The 20,439-nt window shown below is 44.0% G+C and overlaps 1 protein-coding gene across 1 annotated transcript in view; it reads right to left on the bottom strand.

Moving 5' to 3' along the window:
* Nucleotides 1-20,439, bottom strand: part of ZSCAN25 (zinc finger and SCAN domain containing 25) — a 430,575-nt gene that overhangs the window by 124,598 nt on the left and 285,538 nt on the right. The window lies entirely within an intron of this gene.

Here is a 20,439-nt window from a genome sequence, read left to right as displayed (position 1 = left end):
TCAACCTCACAAATCATTTGGTGTATAATTTATGAAAATCATCTCAAACAGGATTAATGGCTTGAAAGTAAGACCTGAAACCGCAAAACTCCTGGAAGAAAACATAAGGGACAAGCTCCTTGACATTAGTCTTGACAATATTTTTTAGATATGGCACCAAAAGCAAAAAGAACGAGAGCAAAAAGAAACAAGTGGGACCATGTTAAACTAAAAAGCAAAAGATTTTCACAGCAAGTGAAGTGAAGTGAAAGTCGCTCAGTCATGTCCAACTCTTTGTGACCCCATAGTCCATGAAATTCTCCAGGCCATACTGGAGTGGGTAGACTTTCCCTTCTCTAGGGGATCTTCCCAACCCAGGGATCGAACCCAGGTCTCCCACATTGCAGGTGGATTCTTTACCAGCTGAGCCACAAAGGAAGTCCAAGAATATAGGCGTGGGTAGCCTATCCCTTCTCCAGCAGATCTTTCCAATCCAGGAATCGAACTGGGGTTTCCTACATTGCAGGCAGATTCTTTACCAACTGAGCTATCAGGGAAGCCCTTCACAGAAAGGGAAATCATCAAAAAACATCAAGTCAACCTAGAGAATGGGGGAAATAGTTACAAATCATTTATGTGATATGGGCTTAATGTCCAAAATATATCAGAAACCCATACAACTCAATATCCAAAACACACACACACAAATCAGATTAAAAAATAGGCTGAAGAACTGAAAAGACTTTTTCCAAAGAAGACACACAAATGGCCAACAGGAATATGAAAATGTGCTCAATATCCCTAATCATCAGGGAAATGCAAGTCAAAACCACATTGTGGTATCACCTCACACCTGTGAGAATGGCTCTTCTCAAAAAGAACAGAGACAATTGCTGAGGAGGATTTGGAAAAAAGAGAATCCTTGTGCCCTGTTGTTGTTGTTGCTGTTTAGTCACTAAGTTGAATCTGACTCTTTCAACCCCATGGACTGCAGCATGCCAGGCTTCCCTATCTCCTGGAGTTTGTTCAAACTCACGTCCATTGAGCTGGTGATGCCATCCAACCATCTCTTCCTCTGCTGCCCCCTTCTCCTCCTGCCCTCAATCTTTCCCAGCATCAGGATCTTGGGAATGTAAATTGGTAGCGTTACTACTGAAAAAATATTCAGGTTCCTCAATAATTAAAAATAGAACCACATTATGATCTAGGAATTCCAGTTCTGGGTAGAAATTCAAGTAAATGAAATCTCTGTCTTGAAAAGTTATCTTTCCCCATGTTCACTGCAGTATTATTAATAGTAGTCAAAATATGGAAACAACCTCAGTGTCTGTCTATGGATGAATGGATAAAGAAAAGGTGGCATATATATACAATGGAATATTAGTTCTATAAAAAATAAAGAATTCTTGTCATTTGTGACAATATGGGTGGACCTTGAGGGCATTGTGCTAAGTGAAATAAGTCAGGCAGAGAAAGACAAATACTCTGATATCGCTTGTGTGTAGGATCAAAAAAACCCCTCCACTTTTAGATACAGAAAACAGATTAGTGATTGCCAGAGCTGGGGCTAGGGGTGGGGGAAACAGGAAAAGGTGATCAAAATTTTAAAATTTCCAGTAGTAAGATAAATTAGTTTGAAGGGTATAATATACAGCATGGTGACTATAGTTAACAGTATGAATTGTATATTTGAAAGTTGCCAAGAGATTACATCTAGGTTCGATGCAGGATACAGGATGTTTGGGGCTGGTGCCCTGGGATGACCCAGAGAGATGGTATGGGGAAGGAGGTGGGAGGGGGGTTCAGGATTGGGAACTCATGTACACCCGTGGCGGATTCATGTTGATGTATGGCAAAACCAATACAGTATTATAAAGTAAAATAAAGTAAATTAAAAAAAAAGAAAAAGCTATAACTACTTGAGGTAAATTAACAAAACTCATTTTGGTAATCATTTTGGAATATATACATACATTGAATCATTGTCTTGTACACCTTGAACTAACACAATGTCAAATGTCATTCACATCTTAACAGCAGTAGGAGAAATGAATCTCACTCTTTAATAAAAGCAAACAAAAGCCATGATGAGATACCACATCGTGCTCATTAAGATGGTTACTACTAAAACAGCAGAGATGAGCAACTATTGGTAAAGATGTGGAGAAACTGGAAAGCTTGTGCACTGTTGGTGGAATATAAAATGGTGCAGCCACTCAATAATTTGATGGTTCCTCAAAAGATTAAAAAAAGAAAGACAATTACGGCAATTCTATTTCTGGGTGTATGGCCAAAAGAACTGAAAGCAGGATCTCAAGGCAGTATTTGTACACCCTGTTCACAGCAGCATAATTCACAAGAGCCCCAAAGTGGAAGCAATTCAAGATTGATGAATGAATGGATTAACAAATGTGGCAAATATATATACAATGGAATCTTATTCATCCTTGAAGAGGAAGGAAATTTTGACATGTACTACAATATGGATGAAACTTGAGGACATTATTCTATGAGAACTAAACCATTTATTAAAATACAAATGCCTAGAAGAGTCAAGTTCAGAGACAGAACCTAAAATGACGAATACCAGGTGATGGGAAATTGTTTCATGGGTGTAGAGGTGTAGTTTGGGAAGATAAAAAGAGTTTTGGAGATTTGTTGCACACAATATGAAAGTACTTAATACTACTGAACTATATATTTTAAAATAGTAAACATGGTAAGTTTTATGTTATGGGTATTTTATCTCAATTAAAAAATTATGTAAAAACTTTTTACATAATTGGATTGAACTGTACGCTGTATTCAAACCTGGATTGAATACAGGGTACTCTCATCATTAATGATTTTTAAAAAGCTATAATCCCCAAATGTACCACAAACATACATTTTAATGGGGAAAAAACCATTAGAAACATTTCCAAAACTAAAGATACAAACCTCACAATTACTGCTACCACTAAGCATTGTATTAAAGAATGCTGCCTATACATTAGGAAAGAGTTAAGTTATCCTGAGCAGAAAGAATCTTTACACTATTTTCTGTACCTTGTTGCTGCTGCTGCTGCTGCTAAGACGCTTCAGTTGTGTCTGACTCTGTGCGACCCCATAGATGGCAGCCCACCAGGCTCCCCTGCCCCTGGGATTCTCCAGGCAAGGACACTGGAGTGGGTTGCCATTTCCTTCTCCAATGCAAGAAAGTGAACAGTGAAAGTGAAGTCGCTCAGTCGTGTCCGACTCGTAGCGACCCCATGGACTGCAGCCTACCAGCCTCCTCCATCCATGGGATTTTCCAGGCAAGAGTACTGGAGTGGGGTGCCATTGCCTTCTCCATGGTAACTCTCCTCTGCTCTCACCAAACCTCCATCAGCTGTAAAAGGGACCAGCCACTGCAATCAGCTGGGGCCACTCTATAAAATCAAGTCTATCAGCCCACTGGAAACACTCTGGCTTTGAAATATCCCGCATCTCTTCAAAGTCAGAAGGACAGAGTCATTAAAGCAATACTTCTATACACTTAGATTGAAAAGGTTTGACTTAAAAACAACAAAAACCAGAGAAATGTTTTAAAAGCTGATCAGAAATGGTTTCCTTTTCTTGTCACGCCTTATCCCTAGTCCTTCTTTGAAAAGGATATATTAAATCCAAAGTTTATATAAAGGAATTTTGGCTTTCAGTTAAAAGTGAATAAAGTCGCAAAGAGTCGAACACAGCTGAGCGACTGAACTGAACTGAACTGAACTGAGAGCATATGTTGAATGAGAAAGAGAGAGAGTAAATGAATGGATTTCAAAGTGGACTCACTTTCTAGTTTTCCAGCTCAACATGGAAAAGATGGGGAGATGCCGCAACTACAGAAAGAACAAAGGACAGTGCAATGAAAACAGGTGCCCTGAGTTTTCACCTCTGGAAGCAGCCTAGATGTCCATCAGCAGACGAATGGATAAGAGAGCTGTGGCACATACACACAATGGAGTATTACTCAGCCATTAAGAAGAATACATCTGAATCAGTTCTAATGAGGTGGATGAAACTGGAGCCTATTGTATAGAACAGTCTTTTGGACTCTGTGGGAGAGAGCGAGGGTGGGATGATTTGGGAGAAGGGCATTGAAACATGTATATTATCATATGCGAAACGGATCGCCAGTCCAGGTTCGATGAATGAGACAGGGTGCTCGGGGCTGGTGCAATGGGATGACCCAGAGGGATGGGAGGGGGAGAGAGGTGGCGGGGGGCGGTCCAGGATGAGGAACACATGTACACCGTGGCGGATTCATGTCAATGTATGGCAAAACCACTACAATATTGTAAAGTAATTAGCCTCCAATTAAAATAAATACATTTATATTTAAAAGAATAAAAAATATAAAGTAGAAAGTGAAAAAAAAATACCGCCCCCCAAAAACAAAACCTCCTGTAGCTAAGTTTCTGCTGGGATATCTGATGGTTTACCTACGCAAAAAAAAGTTCCAGCAATGTGGGTTTGGGGTGTGTCTACTAAAGGAGTTCATCTGGGAAAGGTGGAGAGGAAATTATGGCTTCTTCAGAGGGAAAGAAAGTTCAGGAAGTTCTGAGGCAGTAATGAGACAGTGAAGAGCTCTGTTGGGAGAATCAGGATCTGAGAAACAAGCCTCATGTCTGCAGGACAGGAAATCTGAGCCAGAGAGCAGCCTGCACACAGGGCTTTGCCTCTGAACATCTGGACATAACTCACAACCTTCAGTTCAGGGCCTGAGCCCTGGGGGAGGCATCAGAGCTGGATGAATATCAAGGCTTGGTTAGAATTCACAGTCCATTTGCCACCTGGTACATTCCTTTCAGTTAAAATTTTAATAATTTTGCCAAATCACATCCTTTCTAGTGATTTTATATAAGTGATTCTGCCTTATTTTTTAAAACCAATTCATTTCATAGATAAATATCTGAAGTCAAAGACAGCCATCATCTTGTCTCTGTTAGATGCTCACTCACTCTCTCTGCAAAGACCCACACGAGAGGTGCCTGCTTTGAAGGCACAGAAGTAAAGCAGGGAGTTCTTGTTTCAGCACCAGTTACAAGAGGTGCATGGAAATAACTGTCGGTGTTTGCAGTTCTTGACGGAACTCACGTATGTGCCAATTACTCAAGGGTGAATATGAGGGTTGTCTTAGAAAGTGAAGTTTCCAATCAATCCAGAAGGAATTTTTAAAAAGGGGAACCCACAGCATATGCTGGCAACAGGAAAGTCTGACTCTAGTGTATTCGGCTTAACGAGTCATGACTGGGCACCCCCCTCATTCTTTTCTCCTAAGGGGGATTGTGCCTTCCTGAGAATCTGAATCTGGCAGAAAGAAAATCCTCTTCACAATACTCACAAGATGGAACATCAAGTCCTGTACTGAATCAGTTAGAGAACTCAGCTGTCTGGGGAGGCAAACCTGAGCTCTTAGCAGTTGGCAGGGGGGCCATGGGATAACCTTGGCCGTGTGCTGAGTAGAGCCTATGATGCCACTTCTAGAGAGCTTGAAACCTCATACCTTCTTCCTGAGCAGGGGAATTTTTACTATGGAACTCACCTGAGATTGGCAACCATAAGAAGCAAAGCTGGAGCTCAAATAGCACGCACCTTTTTGTAGGACAGAATATTTCCAAAATAAGGCAGAGGTTTTGGTCCAGGAATCCCCAGCTTCTTCAAAAATCTGTGTGAATAAGTCCCGTATCTATAAAGTGAAACAGAAAACCAGGTCACAGAAATTGTGGACTGTTCGTGCCGGAGCTGCCAGTCGCTGATTCAGAACTGGAACTGTCAAATTAGGGAGGTAACATGTAGGCAATAAATAATATCAGCAACTCCAAAAGTGATATTACATTCACTCATCACCTCCTTTCCCACCTCCACTGTGAGACTCACAGGAAGTGATGATCATTAGTTAAAAGCAGCTGAAGTCTTCATGGGACCAATCCTAAAATGGATACTTGATAAATATTTCCAATTTGAGTGGTCCTGAGAGGTTCAGGCAGGAATCCTTTCAGGGAATTACTCATGTGTATGAGTAAAGAATCCACCTGCAATGTGGGAGACCTGGGTTTGATCCATGGGTTGGGAGGACCTGTTGGACCAGGGCATGGCAACCCACTCCAGGATTCTTGCCTGGAGAATTCCTATGGACAGAGAAGCCTGGTGGGCTGCAGTCCATGGGGTTTCAGAGTCAGGCATGACTGAGTGACTAAGCATGCATGCACTTGAGACATCACTTTGCCAATAAAGTTCCATGTAGTCAGAGCTATGGTTTTCCCAGTAGTCATGTGTGGATGTGAGTCTTGAACCATAAAGAAGCCGAGCACCAAAGAACGGATGCTTTCGAACTGTGGTGTTGGAGAGGACTCTTGAGAGTCCCTTGGACTGCCAGGAGATCAAACCAGTCAATCCTAAAAGAAATCAACCCTTAATATTCATTGGAAGGACTGATGTTGAAGCTGAAGCTCCAGTACTTTGGCCACGTGATGGTAAGGGTTGACTCGTTGGAAAAGACTCTCATGGTGGGAAAGATTGAGGGAAGGAGGAGAAGAGGAAGAAAGAGGATGAGATGGTTGGATGGCATCACTGACTCATTGGACAGGAGTTTCAGCAAACTCAGATAGTGAAGGACAGGGAAGCCTGCCTGCTGTGCTGCAGTTCATGGGGCTGCAAAGAGTCGGACACGACTTAGAGATCGAACAGAAACATGTATTACTTGACTCATGATTTCGAGATTCTCATTCTAGGTAGAAAGGGGAAATATTTTTGGTAGTTCCTAAAACTAATAACATCCTATCTGTTAACTTTGATCTTCAAAACAGATAGGGACAGGGAGACCTGATTACTACCCCAAGTCCAAGATTCCAGAGGAGAGGAGTCTGAACAGTTACTTACAAATAGAGGAGCACCAGACTGGTAACCAGGAGAACCCAGGATTCCGTGGAAAAGTATGGGATCAAGTCCATGGAAACTTTGCTGAGAGCCTCTCCTCTGAGTTTCCTTTCAGCTATGTGTGCTATTCTTTGCAGGCCTTTGTGGAGCTTCCTTTCCTGGATAGTGGAGACCAGTGAGGCTGGGAGGTTTAAGCGCTGAGAAGGGGGTGCGGCTGGAGCTGCAGCCAGTAGAAGGGCCACCTGGCTCTACCGGCAGGAGCCCTCTCTGCTTTGACAGGTGGCAGAGCATCACAGACACTCATTTGGTTTTGTGTTCTGTGGGAATTCAATAACAACTCAATCAGTGTCATCAGTAAGCCCAACCATTGCAGAAACTCTCATAAAACTATTGGCCGTGTCTCTTCTAAATTATTCTTATCTTCATAATTTGTGCTCAGTTACCCTGTGCTCATGCTTTAAAATACCTGAAATTCTCCCAGTGAGCTAGGTCTGAAGATCTTTGCCCATGCAGCTCCCCCTGCCTAGAAACGCCTCCCCTTTTTCATAAGTCCCCTGCTCATCCTTCAAATCCCAGCGCAGACAGAATCCCCTGTTTTAGATTTTCCTGACCAACTCCCTTGAACAGATATAACCCCTTCCTCTCCTGGCAAACTTCTGTCCTCTGCACACAATTCTATTATCTCCAGCACCAGTGCGGGATTCCTCACCTAGTTCCCCTGCCACACTTATATTGTGGACATAGGTAGGTATTTGTCACCATCGTGTCCATGGGCTTCCCTGGTGGCTAAGACGGCAAAGAATCTACCCACAATGCGGGAGACCCAGGCTTGATCCCTGGGTTGGGAAGATCCCTTGGAGTAGGAAATGGCAACCTACTCCAGTATCCTTGCCTGGAGAATTCCATGGACAGAGGAGCCTGGTGGGCTACTCAGTCACATGACTGAGTGGCTAACACAACACACTTGTCCCTGGCACCAAGAGAGCGCTTCCTGCCGAGCAGGAATGAGAAAGGCTGGTGGACTTGAGTTGGGTGGGCGGCTGCATGTCCTTTTCAAGTGGTTCTTGGTGATCACACCATCTTCTTGAATTGTTAACACAATCAGAGGGCCTGGCTGGGCCTTTGGTCACTGTCCCCGTACATTTAGGAGGATCCATCAGGATTCTGTTAATGAGAGGGCTCCTGAAGGAGACACAGGACATGGAGGAGGTGGTGATGGCGGCACCAACGGTTATCAATTCAGGCTGATTTCTGTCCTGCCCTCAGAGGGGCCTGCAGTAGGCAGCAAGTTACACAGATTCTAGACCAAATAGCGGTTGCCTCTCTCTCTGAAAAGGCTGCAAGTCCAAGATCAATGGGTATAAAGAGGAGAAAGCAGCCCGATCATCACGTGGACCCCACCTCTTTATCCACAAGTGACGGGGCACATACAGTACACGTACGCGACTCCAGAAAGAGGGCATGAAGCTTTTCTAGGGGGCAAAATCGGGTCAGAGCAGATAGTCTCCTGCTTTGTGACAAATAGGGACTCTATAATGGGGCATGAGGACATGGCAAGGAGGGGGATTATATTAGAAGTCAGTGTCATCAGTCAGCCTTCACTCCATTCCTGATGAGAGAAGCCCAAGGACTGAGGGTCTGGAAATTGCAAGGCCTTATTGGCATTACTCTGACCCCATATGTCCTGGGACTTCTTGGTCTGGGAAATCATGAATTATGTGAAAAACTAAATCTATAAGACTCTTAAAATTAATGGAAACACAAGACGTTTAAGCTGTGTTTGTGGACTTCTTTCTCTGTTTATCCTTTCTCACTTTCAGTTCATCTGCAGAAGGTAGCACTCACCTTTCACCTACTCTTTCCCTCATTCTGACCTGAGAGTTTGCAGGGCTGGTGGATGGCAGCCTGAGTGTGTGGATATTTCACTGGTAAATTGCAGTAAGTCCCAACTATGTCTCCTGCCCTCTTTCATTTACTTGGGAACTTATCACACAGCATGAAACTTCTACCATCATAGCCTGTCAACTTTTGGTTCAGACTTTCTCCCAGAGGCACCTGTTATAGTCCACAGCTGCCACTGTAAATACAATGCCTGAATATACCTCTTCGTTTGTCCATTGACTCAAGGACAAGTAGGTGAATATTAGGTACAGATACTGTGTTGGGCTGTGGGCTAGAAATACATATAGTCCCTCCCTTGGGAGTGGCCTCCCGGTGGAGGGAGTGAGACACACAGCCAAGGTCAGTATGGGGCATACCTCTGAAATTTCTGGGAAAATGGAGCCCTACAGAGGGGTAACAAAGGAGAGAAATGGAAGCAAGCCTGAGTATCAATGAAGGACAGACCTGGGGAGCTGGAAGATGATCCTCAGGAAAAGTAGGATAGAAAGTCCCAAGAATTCTGATGTGTTTTTGCCGCCTCTTGGTGCCTTCTCTGGGCACTGTTAAGTAGCTTAATGCTAATATTCCCAGTTATAGATGTAGAAACTGAGGCTCAGTGACTGCAAATGCCTTCCCAACAAATATTGATCGAAACAACATGTTATAAATAAGCTAATATGAGAAATGGCTTCCCTGGTAGCTCAGATGGTAAAGAATCTGCCTGCAATGCAGAAGACCTGGGTTTGATACCTGGGTTGGGAAGATCCCCTGGAAAGGGGAATGGCTACTCACTGAATGACTAACACACACAACACTCACTTCAATACTCTTGAGAAAGGTGGCAAGTCATTTGCTCTGAAATGCCAGTATTTCACGTCTGCTGTTTCGTGATAAGGGTCAGTTTGGGAAATAGTGAGACCCAAGGCTACAACTGCAAATTGGATAAAATTCTGGCCTCTGTCTCCACAGCTACCCCTGCCCAGAGGCTCCTCCATGGGTCTCCAGAACCAAGGACTCCATCTCACCTCAGCAGGAACAAGGACAAGCACAAGTCATGAGGACCCACCTCTTTATGTTCCTGACTGAGAGATACCCAAACTACCTCCCACAGGGACAACTGGGGTGATATCTGATAACTATTGACAACTTAATTCACTCAACTAACCCACAGCCTTTCTTCTTCTTGAGAATAAAACTCTTGTAGGAAGTATATGCTTTTATCTTCTTACAGAGCATATACTCAGCTCTGATGACTTTCTCACTAAGCCTTATACAACCATCACCTGCCCTATTCACCTCAGGGCCAGTCTAGCTGGTTGGGGTCTAACCCAACAGAGGTAGACTAGTCATTTCCTGGGAATAAAATGTAGCCAGAGCCACATCCTAGCAAAGGCAAATGGCCTTGCTCTGCAAGGGGAAATAATAGAAGGCATGATCTTTGTGTTCCTTCATTCCACAGCTGGTAAGACCTCACGGGAAGAGACTCACGTTCTGACTGTGAAGAAAGACATGTGCACGAAGGGCACCCTCTTGCGTAGTCATTTGTGTACGAACGGCCTCGGCACGTACTTTCAAAGCTCTGTTCGCAGTGCTTAGGGTGCAGATGCGACTAAGATCCAGACATTATTCAGAGACAAATAAACAGGCAGTTACAGTACAGCCAAGGAAAACTTACTACGCAGGCATGAGAACACAGTATCCTCAGCAACTCTAAGCAGATTATCTTCTTTCTCACAAGTCAGCAATCAGTCAAAGTTGAGAATCAAATAACACTCAGGAAGAAAAAAAAACCACACTCAGGGAAGACTCGGAGACACAAGAGGCCCCATCAGCCTGCTATTCCCATCCTTCTATTTTGTTAGCTCAGTTGGTTCCTCTTCTGGGAAGTCAGTCCTGATTTCCACTGGCTGAGAGGATCGCCCACAATATGAGAGGCAGTGTTGGTCTGGAGTGATTTATGTGTTAGATTCAAATTTCACAGGTTACACTCTGGAGTGTGCAAACAATGAAAGCAAGATGATAGACTTGTGATATATCTCTGCGCCCATATCCTCATTTCTCTCAGGACAGCAAAACTTGATCTTGCCATTTGAGGTAATAAGTGATAGCTAAGTTTTGGTGGCTGGGGGATGGAAACAGACAAACTTTCTGGGTCTCCTTGTTACTGAAAGTGGAGTCCAGCTGCTACCTACTCAAAATTCAATAAAGCTGCTGCGGCTGCTTCAGTCGTGTCCGACTCTGTGCGACCCCATAGACGGCAGCCCACCAGGCTCCCCTGTCCCTGGGCTTCTCCAGGCAAGAACACTGGAGTGAGTTGCCATTTCCTTCTCCAATGCAGGAAAGTGAAAAGTGAAAGGGAAGTTGCTCAGTCCTGTTGAACTCTTCGAGACCCCGTGGACTGTAACCTACCAGGCTCCTCCGTCCATGGGGTTTTCCAGACATGAGTACTGGAGTGGGGTGCCATTTCCTGCTCCAATCCAATTAAGAGGCCAGGCTGATGGAAAGTATGCCTTGCTTTATTTTGGATGCTGGTAACTGGGGGTGGGGGGTGGAGGGGAAGGCAGATGCCTGTCCAAAGGCTGACTCCTTCCCCTCGCCCCCACCCTCTGGGCAATCAGGGCGCAAAAGCTTCACCTGCAGAAACAGCACAGTTGGCTCTGAGAGTCATCTTGAATTAGTCATTGGTGGTCTGGTCTGATCAATGTCATCTTGATTATTTTTGTGTGTGTGGGGGTCTTAGTTGCAGCATGTAGGATTTTGCGGCCTCATGTGTGATCTTTCATTGCAGTGCATGGACTCTCTAGTTGTGGCTCTCAGGCTCAGTAGTTGTGGTGTTCGGGCTTAGTTGCTCCACAGCATGTAGGTTCTTAGTTCCCTACCAGAGACTGGACCACATCCCTAGCATCACAAGGCAGATTCTTAACCATGGGACCACCAGAGAAGTCCCATTTTGATTGTTTTAAATATAGTTACTCTTCAGATCCAGGGGCTGTTTGTTTCCATTTCTTTGAGGCCAACTCTCAGAATTGTGGCAGCTTATGTTGTGGCTACATCACAGTCATCATGTACTTAAATTCTTCCACCTGGTGGGGTTTCAGTATCTACAACACAGCTCACAAGATATGGCTCAGAATTTTATCTATAGTCCTTGAAAAGGAACTAAAGGTCCTTGACAATGTGTAGTCAGTTCAGTCGCTCAGTCACGTCCGACTCTTTGCGACTCCATGGACTGGAGCACGCCAGGCTTTTCTGTCCATCACCAACTCCCGGAGCTTACTCAAACTCATGTCCATCGTGCCAGTGATTTCATCCAACCATCTCATCCTCTGTTGTCCCCTTCTCCTTCCGCCTTCAATCTTTCCCAGCATCAGGGTCTTTTTCAATCAGTCTGTTCTTTTCATTAGGTGGCCAAATAATTGGAACTTCAGCCTCAGCATCCCTTCCAGTGAATATTCAGGACTGATTTCCTTTAGGATTGACTGGTTGGATCTCTTTGCTGTCCAAGGGACTCTCAAGAGTCTTCTCTAACACCACAGTTCAAAAGCATCAATCCTTCGGTGCTCAGTTTTCTTTAGCATCCAACTCTCACATCCATACATGACCACTGGAAAAACCATGACTTTGACTAGATGCACCTTTGTTGGTAAAGTAATGTCTCTCCTTTTTAATATGCTGTTTAGGTTGGTCATAGCTTTTCTTCCAAGGAGCAAGCGTCTTTTAATTTCATGGCTGCAGTCACCATCTGCAGTGATTTTGGAGCCCAAGAAAATGAAGTCTCTCACTGTTTCCATTGTTTTCCCATCTATTTGCCATGAAGTGATGGGACCAGATGCCATGATCTTAGTTTTATGAATGTTGAGCTTTAAGCCAACTTTTTCACTCTCCTCTTTCACTTTCATCAAGAGGCACTTTAGTTCTTTTTTGCTTTCTGCCATAAGGGTGGTGTCATCTGCATATATGGGGTTATTGATATTTCTCCAGGCAATCTTGATTCCAGCTTGTGCTTCATTCAGCCCGGCATTTCTCATGATGTGCTCTGCATAGAAGTTAAATAAGCAGGGTGACAATATACAGCCTTGATGTACTGCTTTCCCAATTTGGAACCAATCTGTTGTTCTGTGTCCAGTTCTAACTGTTGCTTCTTGACCTGCATACAGATTTCTCAGGAGGCAGGTCAGGTGGTCTGGTATTCCCATCTCTTTAAGAATTTTCCACACTTTGTTATGATCCACACAGTCTAAGGCTTTGGTGTAGTCAATAAAGCAAAAGTAGACATTTTTCTGGAACTCTCTTGCTTTTTCGATGATCCAGTAGATGTTGGCAATTTGGTCTCTGGTTCCTCTGCCTTTCCTAAATCCAGCTTGAACATCTGGAAGCTCATGGTTCACATATTGCTGAAGGCTGGCGTGGAGAATTTTGAGCATTACTTTACTAGCATGTGGGATGAGTGCAATTGTGTGATAGTTTGAGCATTCTTTGGCATTGCCTTTCTTTGGAATTGGAATGAAAACTGACCTTCTCTAGTCCTGTGGTCACTGCTGAGTTTTCCAAATTTGCTGGCATATTGAATGCAGCACTTTCACAGCATCATCTTTCAGGATTTGAAACAGCTCAACTGGAATTCCATCATCTCCACTAGCTTTTTTCATAGTGATGCTTCCTAAGGCCCACTTGACTTCACATTCCAGGATGTCTGGCTCTAGGTGAGTGATCACACCATCAGCCTTGTGTAGTTCAATGAAACTATGAGCCATGCCATGTAGGGCCACCCAAGATGGACAGGTCATGGAGGAGAGTTCTGACAAAACATGGTCCACCGGAGAAGAGAATGGCAAACCACTTTATCCTTGGCTTGAGAACCCTATGAAGAGCATGAAAAGACAATGCATAATAACTACACTATTATTATTTGGTTTCCTTTCACTGATTTCCTTTGTTTCTGCATTTTCTCAGTTCTCTGATTAAGCTTATTCTTTAGCTAAAGTTTTTCCACAGAGAAAAAGCAGGCTGAAGACATGGAGGGGCGGCAAGGACTATACAGACCTGCTTTGCTTCAGTTTCTCAACTGAGATTGCAGAGACAGGGGCACACCACCTACCACCGCCCCCCACCCCTGCTCCCTGAAAGACCTATCCTCAGGCAAGGAAAGCTAATCATTCCTGTTCTGAGCACGTGGCCTGCATTAAGATATTCAGTCTACCCCATAACCCTCTGAGTTAAGTGTTGTTATATCCCCTCTTCTACAAATTAGCAAGAAGGGACACATAAAGGTGAAGTGACCGCTCAAGTATGCATCCCTAACTACTCAAGCAGTTGAGATTCAAATTTAGATCATCTAGCTTTAGAGCCCAAGGTGTTAACTTCAACCAGGCTCAGCCTTGCTCAGGAATATTGTGTGTGTGTGTGGGGGGGGGGGGGGGGGGGGAAGGGGCGGGTAGGGGGGGAGGGGCGGGTAGAGGGGGGTGGGACTATCACTAAAGCCTGGATCTTTTGAGAGGGTAGGCACCCAAACCAGAGACAAGATGGCTGGGTTGAAGTAGCAGAATGCTTTTTCAGACCCACACACATTGCCCCATAGAGAAATCCCCTCCCCCTCCCAGAAGCAGAGGCACTTTTATAGACTTTACAGCAAAGAGGAGAAGGACTTCCTTAGGGTTTGCTCACTCTCTGCTCTATCCCCGAATCTCTTTCCTGATAAACTAACCACTAACATCTCTACCAAGGGCTTCCCTGGTGGCTCAGTGGTAAAGAATCTGCCTGCCAATGCAGGGGACCTTCCCCTGGGGCCAGGAAGATCCTCTGCAGAAGGAAACAGCTAACCACTCCAGTATTCTTGGGCTTCCCTGGTGGCTCAGAGGTAAAGCATCTGTCTGCAATGCTGGAGCCCCAGGTTCTATCCCTGGATCGGGAAGATCCCCTGGAGAAGGAAATGGCACCCCACTCCAGTATTCTTGCCTGGAAAATCCCATGGACTGAGGAGCCTGGTAGGCTGCAGACTATTGGGTCGCAAAGAGTCAGACACGACTGAGTGACTTCACTTTCTTTCTTTCCTTTTCCAATATTCTTACTTGGGAAACTCTATGGACAGAGGAGCCTGGTAGTGTATAGTCCATGGGGTTGCAAAGAATTGGACACATTTTAGCAACTAAACATCTTCTCAACTACACCATATAAAGTTCCTTCGTGTCTCTCTTAACTGATCCTTGTGAAAACTCTGTGAGATAAACAGTGTTGGGGTTATTTAATTCCCGCTTGACAGGCTGGAGAAGAGTCCCACCCAAGCAGTTAAACTATGAATCCAGAACACAGAGCCAGAACTTGGGATTCTAAATTCTGCCTGTTTGCTTAGATTCAAGGGGCCTTCTGAAATAACTCTGCAGGTGGTGTCATCTTCCTGTGGGATAAATATTTCCTTCTATACTTCCCATCATGCTCCCACTCTTGTTCCAAATGCTACAAAGCCAGTTGTGACCACAAAGATGATATGTACTTCCTTCTACCCATGACTATGTTGGGTCTTCACTGAACTTTTGGTGTCAGATATTAGGGGGTGTTGCAGATGGTTCAAACATGTCACTATCAGAATCATTTGGGTTTCCAGAAGAGCAGAAAGTGATGAAAAGGAGTAAAAGAGGAATCAGAGAAGAGAGGGAAATATCAGACAATCATATAGAAGGGAATTAATGAAACAAGAAGTGTGAGATGAAGGGAAAAAACAAGTGTCCTGGAGTACATTGCAGAAGAAATTCAAAGCACTGGCTTCTCCTCATTGCTTCAGTGACTACCTAACAAGTTTTGCTTGACTCTATGCTGGCCTCACCCAGGTGATTCTTTTTTTCTAAAAAATTAATTTATTTATTATAATTGGAGGCTAATTATGTTACAATATTGTGGGTTTTTTTTTTTTTTGCCATACATTGACATGAACCAGCCACAAGTGTACATGTGTCCCCCTGTCCTGACCCCCCTCCCACCTCCCTCCTGGTGATTCTCTTCTTAAACCACTGACAGAGCCTGCTAATACATGGATCTTGTAACATTCCTCTGTGGTTCAAATCCTTACAACCACCTTCATCATCCCCAAGATAAAATCTTAGTGCCTCAGGGTAGAATCTCAAGACTCTTCTTCATCTGGCTAAGAGTGGCTTCTTCAGCTTGTCTTGACCCATCTCGTCATGCATTTGGCCAGAGGGAGAACAGGAGAGAGGGCATTTCAGGCTGTGAGAACGGCTGATCTTATCCATCATTATCATTGTTGAGTGTGCTTCTCATTTCCTAGTTGCAAAACACAGGGTCTAAATCAAGCCAACTTTTTACTGCTATTAATAATAAGGAAATGATTGAATCCCAGGCCCAACTAGGGACCCTCTTCTTGTAAGGTCAAGGTTTCACCCTGGTCTGGTCAACAGGGCTGGCCAGTGTGCAGGGCCTCTGGAAAAAGCCACTGGGCTTTGCAGGCACCATAGTGACCTATCTTATACTTGTTAGGGTACATCACTGGGATTTGAAAATTTTCGTTGAGGTAAAATTCATATGACACAAAATCAAGCATTTTAAAGTGAACAATTCAGTGTCACTTACCACATTCACAAAGTTGTGCTACCAACAGCTCTATCTTGTTCCAAAATATTTCCATTATACCACAATAAAATTTGTGCCCATTAAACACTTTCTCCCCACTCTCTCCTCTCCCTAGGCCCTGATAACCACCAATGTAAATTCTCTCTTCACAGATTTGTCTATTTCTGATGTTTCACATAAATGGATGCAGGTAATATGCGGCCTTTTGTGTCTGGATTCTTTCATTCAGGTTTTCAAGGTTCATTCCTCTTACACCGTGCATTCAGTACTTCACTCTTTCAATGGCTGAATACTATTCTATTTGTGGATGAAAAAATTAATGGCCCATCTAAGAAAGAAACAGAAAATTTTCTTTGAGCCAATCTGAGAATTATAACCCAAGAGACAATCTTTCAGATAGTTCTGAGGACTGTTCTGAACATTTGAGGTCAAAGCAAAGTTAGCTAAGTTTTTGAGTGAAAAGGTTGTATATCAAATGACATATTGACAGTTTACGCGACCCAGATCTGCACCCTTACAAGATGAAAGGGATTGTTGTCTCTAGGGAGTCATCTTGCTGGCATCAGAGAAACTGCTCTTGACATGAAGCAGGCATTCTTATGTCTTCTAAGAGGGCTGATTAATGCATGTGCACGAGGTACCCTAAAGGAGAGGGTGGCCCAAATGTAGAGAAGGAATTTTATGTATGAAAATTTTTTCTTTTTTTGTTGTTGTCAACCTTTTTTGTTCAACCCTTTTATTAAAAAAAATTGGGATATAGTTGCTTTATAATATTATGTTTAGCATAGGGAGCTCAGCTTGGTGCTCTGCGGTGATCTAGATGGGTGGGATGGGGGGGTGAGTGGGAGGGAGGCCCAAGAGCGAGGGGATATAGTATGCAAATAGCTAGTTCACTTCACTCTACAGCCAAAACTAACACAACATTGTAAAGCAACTATACTCCAATTAAAAAAATTTTTTTTTTGTTTTGCCTTAAAAAGAAGTTTGTATCATTCTGTATGGATACACAACAATTTGTTTATCCATTCATCCACTGATTTTGTTTCCACCCTTTTGCTTTGGGGAATAGCACTGCAATGGATATGAAGATACATGTATTTGAGAAACTGTTTTCAGTTCTCTTAGACATCTATCCAAAAGCGCAATTCTTGAGTCATGTGGTAATTCTATGCCAACCTTGCAGAGGAGCTGCCAAACATTTTCCATGATGGCTGTACCACTTTACAGTCCCACCAGCATGAACGAGCCATCCAATTTGTACACATTCTCACCAATACTTGCTTTTTACCTTTTTTATTTATAACCATCGTAGCGCTTGTGATGCAACAAGATTTCTGAAACTTTGATTTTCTGTAACTAAAATAAAAAATCCAAATGGTTAAGAATCTATAAGAATTTGCCAGAGATTGTTGTTGTTCAGTTGCTCAGTCATGTCCAACTCTTTGTGACCCCATGGACTGCAGCCCGCCAGGCTCCCCTGTCCTTCACCATTTCCTAGAGTTTGCTCAAACTCATGTCCATTGAGCTTTCCCTTCTGCCCTACTCAGGTCCCCGCATCCCTTTACTTGAGATCGCTCTCTCAGTATTTGTGCCAGAACCCCTGTATCAGGTTCTGCTTTTAAGGAACCCAACCTAAGACAGTGACTGAGTCCAAGCCAATGTGTGTACAGTGACATTCAGCTGAGGGACATAGAGGTGTTGAAATTCAGCGCAAAGTCTTTGGTCTAAGCAATGCAAATACCACATTTACCCAAAGCCACTTGTCCTCATTTGCCCAAAGCCGCTGATGAGTCTAGACTCAGTCCTGGACAGTGCTGGGATTTTAAACTTAGGAGCTCCAGCTTCAGAGGCACCCATCTCTCAGTCAGAGTGTGGTGCTGCCTCCTTATAAGAAAGCCAGACAAAGAAGACCAGGGTGAGAGATGGAGAGAGCTATGTAAGCCAAAAGGAGCCCTTGTGACCACCAGCCTCAACAAATAATCACAAACCTATGGAAGAGTCTGTTGAAAGATCTATTTTTCTTATTCATCTCAGAGAAAATTGCCAACCTGATAATTCATACCCCCATATTTCCCACCAACAACATCTCCTATGTGACCACAATACGACCTACAAGTCCGGAGGTTAATGCACATCACTACCAGCTAAACTCAGAGCCCTAGACCCCCACCTGCCCAACCATGTCCTTGTAGCAGAAGGACCCAGCTCCTAAGCTACATTAGGACGTCACCTCTTTGTAGTCTCCTTCATCTGCAACGTGTTCAGTCCATCTCTGGTTTTCATGATGTCGCCTCTTTCAAAGATTCCAAACCAGTTACAAACCAGGAGGAGAATGCTCCCCTCTTGGGTTTGTCTGACTCTTCAGATTTCCTGCCTCCTTGGCAGGATTATCACACAGGTGAAGTGAGTTCTCACTGCGTCCCATCAGGTGAAGCGCCAGCTATTTATCCCATTCCTGATGCCGCTGTCTGATCCCTTGATGAAAGGGGTGTCTGCCAGATTTCTCTGCTCTGATGCTCCCCTTTCCCTCTATAATTAGTGGGCATTTGAAGCAGCAGTACTTTGAAGCTGTGAGTTTCCTCATGAAATTGCAACATATATTTATATATTCACACATACATATACCTATGTACATACACAGTCCCCTCAGCTTGGCTCAGTGTCCTTTCAGCACGTCCCCCTCAATGTTTACATTTCCCTGCTTTCTAGCCCAAGATGGTCCATCGTCATCACATACTTTCCCAACCCCGGAATCAGCCTTTTCTCTAAGGATCCCTGGTTCATTTCAGTGGAAAACGATATTTATAATCCAAGGTCTGGGCACAAGGTGTGCTTATGGCTCAGAAGGTGTCCCTGTTTCCAGCACACATTAGTGAAAAGCAGTAGGTGTTATGTGTTTCGTAGTTACACAAACATGAACACATACCGACTTGTCTATATCTGTATCCATCTGTACGGAAAAGCAGGTATTTACCTGATAATTCAGTTTCATTCCCTGACCCACAGGGTTTCTTCTAGTTTCTCCACCTCTGAACCAGTGACTCCTTCTCCGACAGTGAGAATGCTGGCCTCCAACATCTTTCATATGTATTACTTGATCAGTCCTTCGCTATGACCCCAATCCATGATCCATCTCTTTCCACTCATGCTACCCCCTCACCCTACAGGCCACCCCCACAAGTGAGCATTTTGGGTTCCCTCACCCGTGCCCGGCTACCATCCCTGTGAACACCCTCCCCTCCCTACTCAGTCTCTGACTTGGAGCCACTGTCCTCCTCTCTGGCTCCACCCTGACATGTGAGGCTGCCCACCTTCTGTGGCCCCCCTTCAGGTTTAGGACTGGATTGTCCAGGAAGAGATGGCAGGCAGGGGAAGGAGAGGGGAGGGAAGGGGCAGGAAAGGGAAGAGATGGCAGGCAGGGGAAGGAGAGGGGAAGGAAGGGGCAGGAAAGGGAAGAGATGGCAGGCAGGGGAAGGAGAGGGGAGGGAAGGGGCAGGAAAGGGAAAGGAAGGGCTGTGTGCAGCTTCTGACCCCACTGAAACTGACCAGTGCGTGTAGCCTTTCTCCCCAGTCAACCATCTTTTATTCCATGTTCACTGTGTTAAGATGGTTGGGGGTTGAGGGTGGAATACAAAGAGGTATGGAAAATATGTGCTCCAAAAAAGGGTAGATTTAAACTAAAAGGGTAGATTTAAAAGGTAGATTTCTAAACACTGGGCAAAGTCATAGTCAATTAACTCTTACCTATTTAATATGTTAAGACGGAGTTTTGAAAATGGCCCCGCCCACCAGCAATTGTGATAGTCAAAAAGTATTTGGTCACTGCATCCCCAGACTGAGCTGTACACTTCCACCCTAACGTGCACAAAGGCATCAGGTAATACTCTTGTAAACAGATGCTTAATGTCTTGCTCAATATGTTTTATTTAGCATATTCAAAATAAAATTTGTGATAGAAATATCATTCCAGTCACCATTTTAATTCTTATTTTCATTAAAGTCTGTCGATAAGATTGTTGAGAAATCTTCATTCTGACCAGTGCTCAGGAGGAGTAGATGGTACTAACTGGGGTGGATGGAGCGTGTCCTATGAGAACCCGTGAAGTT

Source organism: Budorcas taxicolor, chromosome 2 (genome assembly GCF_023091745.1).
Source record: "Budorcas taxicolor isolate Tak-1 chromosome 2, Takin1.1, whole genome shotgun sequence".
In the NCBI taxonomy this organism is placed as follows: domain Eukaryota; kingdom Metazoa; phylum Chordata; class Mammalia; order Artiodactyla; family Bovidae; genus Budorcas; species Budorcas taxicolor.
This window is presented reverse-complemented; position numbering and strand designations above follow the sequence as displayed.